The sequence below is a fragment of the Myotis yumanensis genome, unplaced genomic scaffold (assembly GCF_028538775.1).
Source record: "Myotis yumanensis isolate MYYU_CA2020_CCGP unplaced genomic scaffold, mMyoYum1.0.hap1 SCAF_16, whole genome shotgun sequence".
In the NCBI taxonomy this organism is placed as follows: Eukaryota; Metazoa; Chordata; class Mammalia; order Chiroptera; family Vespertilionidae; genus Myotis; species Myotis yumanensis.
The window spans coordinates 41039671-41042953 of NW_027223767.1; positions in this window are offsets into that span (position 1 = coordinate 41039671).

Genomic DNA, 3283 nt, shown 5'->3' on the forward strand with positions numbered 1-3283 from the left:
TTAAGTAATTTTCCCCAAATTACACTAACAAGTAATAGAGTTGGAATTTGAATCCCAGGTCTATCTAGCTCTAAAGACTTTATTTTTCAACCTCACTAGACAGGATTTAAAGATTAGTGGGAGTCTGTGGGGGAGTGGATGTGGACTGTGAACTCTTCTGCAACTCCAGTGAGGCCAGGGAGCCTTGCTGTAAATTAGCTGTATTTCCCTGACAGCAGCCAATGGGTTGTCTATCCATGGTGCTGAAATTTGCCCACTCTCCAAAACTTCTCGACCAAACCATTTCTGATTATTCCCACTAACGAGTGGAAAGAGTAGGGAAGGTAAACCATAGCAACTCATGCTCTAGAATCTATTTATTGCCCCACCCACTGCTGTCCATGGGTTTTGGTCATGTGCTGCGTAAGTTTTTCCTATGTTTTGCAAAAATCCTATCCTCAGGGGTGTGAGCAGAGAGTGAGCAACTTCAAGGATTTGTACTATAGCTGAGATCTAGTTAAATTGAATTCCTCTTTAGTAAGTTTAGTGATGTGCCTAATGCTAACATCATATTGTAAAAGGCAGAGAAACTTGAGACCCAGGGCCTGCCCTCAGGGACACCCCCTTGAAAATGAGCCCAGAGAAGGAGCCAGAGCAAGGCCAGCTGTGTGGGCTCCATGTCTCCCGTGTGTCCTTGGAAGACCTGCCTCCTGACTTCAGAGCAGGGTGGTGTCCCTGTGAGTTGGGAGCAATCGCAAAAGGCTTTCTGTAAGAGGTGGGATGCCAGCTGGTCTGTAAAGGAAGAGGAAAGATCATTCTAGGACACAGTAGGTGCTTAGTAGATATTTATTAAATAATGGAATGAGTGCACAGTTTTCTTCCTGGTTATTTTTAAGTATCTGTTTTCTGAAATGATTTTTTTAAATATTAAAAAGAGGCTTTTAGCACTATATTTAATAGCTCTAAACTGGAAACTGCCCAAATGCCATCCACAGTGGAACGGAAAAATAAATTATGATGTCTTCCCACCATGACACACTGCATAACAATGAGAAGGAGCGCTCTGTAATGACATGCAACATTGTGGGTGAATCTCAGAAGCACACTGTTGTAAAAAGGAAGGCAGCACCGAAGAGGACATATTGGAGGATCCCACTTACATACAGTATGAAGAGGAGCAGAGCTAGTCTATGGCGTTTGAAGTCAGCCTGGTGGACTTGGGCAGCAGCGAGCGGAGGAGCAGAGGGGGAGCTTTTCAGGGACCAGGAAGGGTCTGCTTTTTGATCTGGATATTAGTTACACAGATGGTTCCGTTTTTGAACATTTCACCGGGCTGCACATTTATGATAACGGCATTTTCCTGTAGGTATGTTGTGTTTCAACAAAAACTTAACAAAGACAGGCTATGTTCCCCAGCCTGACTTCCCAGACCCGGTGCTCTCTGGTCTTTACTCACTGATATCCGATGGCATGACCTTCTGAAGGTGGTTCTCAGAGAATGGCAGGTGTCACCTCTCCTAAGACCAGAGGACTTTTTCCTCTATTTTAATCACTGGGAAACTGAGGCCTGTAGATGGGAAGAAGTTTGTCCTTGTGTCACATAGTGAGTGAGGGTAAGAAAGAACTTTGGTCTTTTTAAAAATATATATTTTTATTGAGTTCAGAGAGGAAGGGGAGGGAGAGAGATGGAAACGTCAATGATGAGAGGGAACCATTGAGCAGCTGCCCGCTGCACACCTCACACCAGGGATCGAGTTTGCAATCTGGGCATGTGCCCTGACTGGGAATCGAACCAAGACCTCCTGGTTCATAGGTCAATGCTCAAGCACTGAGCGACTCCAGCTGGGCAGAACTTTGGTCTCCTGAGAACCTACTTCCTGTGGCCCAGGTAATAGACACCTGCTCATCCACACCGGCCTGGAGAGACAAAGAATGTCATCGGAAGTCAGAGTGATGGATGGGAATGCCTGGAGGCGTTCGGAGGGCTTCGGGGCGCCCACCCACGCACACGCCAGGTCCATAGAAAGCAGCATCTGGAGGGCCCTGGGCTGCCGCCTGCTTTTGTGAGATTTGAGTGAGCCAGCTCCTCCCCCTGGACCTGTGACCTCAACTGTAAAATGGGAGATTGGACTTGATGACAATAAGGCATAAATTTTCTTCCAGTTCCAACATTTCAAGGTCAAAATCTGAACCAGGGTCATCCAAGCTTGATTAGGCACAGTCTCTACTATTGCCTACCCTCGGGGGGCTGTGCTGGGTCAGGGATAAAGAAGGAAGTTTTTAGGACATTTTAAAGCATTCATTCATTGATTCATTAATTTGTTCAGCATTCATTTCAGAACCCTTTACTGAGTATCTGCTCTATGCTAGGTACTGTGCTTGAGGGACACAGATGAAAGGCAAGGCCGCTGTCCTTAAGGAACATACATTCTGGGGGGAGAGATTCAGTGAATATTTGTAAAAACTGTTAAGTGTTGCACATACAGATTAGCATTGAATGCGGTGGGTGGACAGAAGAAGACTTGATTCTTCCTTTTTAAAATATATTTGTATTGATTTCAGAGAGGAAGGGAGGGAGAGAGGTAGAAACATCAATGATGAGAGCGAATCAGTGATTGGCTGCCTCCTGCACGCCCCCTAATGGGGATGGAGCCCGAAACCTGGGCAAGTGCCCTGACCGGGAATCAAACGGTGACCTCCTGGTTCACAGGTCACTGCTCAACACCTGAGCCACACTGGTGAGCAGAAAACTTGACTCTTGCTTTGGGGGTGAGGTTAGGCCAGAGAAGGCTTCTAAGGAGAAGTGAATATTTGAAAGAAGGAGTAAATCAGAGAGGGAAATCGGTGTAGGGAACGACATCCTTGACAGAGAGGACACCATTTCCAGAGCCAAAGGAGAGGGGGATAAAAGACATTTCTGTGTGGCTGGATCCTGGAGAGGGATTAAGAAACAAAGGTGAGGCTGAAGGTGTGAACGCCATGACAGCCGGCTTGGAGTGGGGTGGGGTGGGTGGAGATACCTATCCAGAATGAGTGTGAGATGGGGAGAGGTGGCGGGGGCCTGGGAGGGGCCCCTCTCCCCACATTTTTCTTCCTTCCCTCCGTCCCACATTGGATGAGACTCGGGGTTTCTGCCGCACGTCCCAGCCCCCTGAGGCTCTCCAGTCAATAAGCTCTTTAAGGAGCCAGAGAGAGGCAAGATCAATACAGTTGCCATCGATTCCGCCTCCATGGCCGATTAGTACCAGGGACTCTGCTGGCCCAGAGAGCCTCTCACTAATGCACCATGGACGTCAGATTAAAC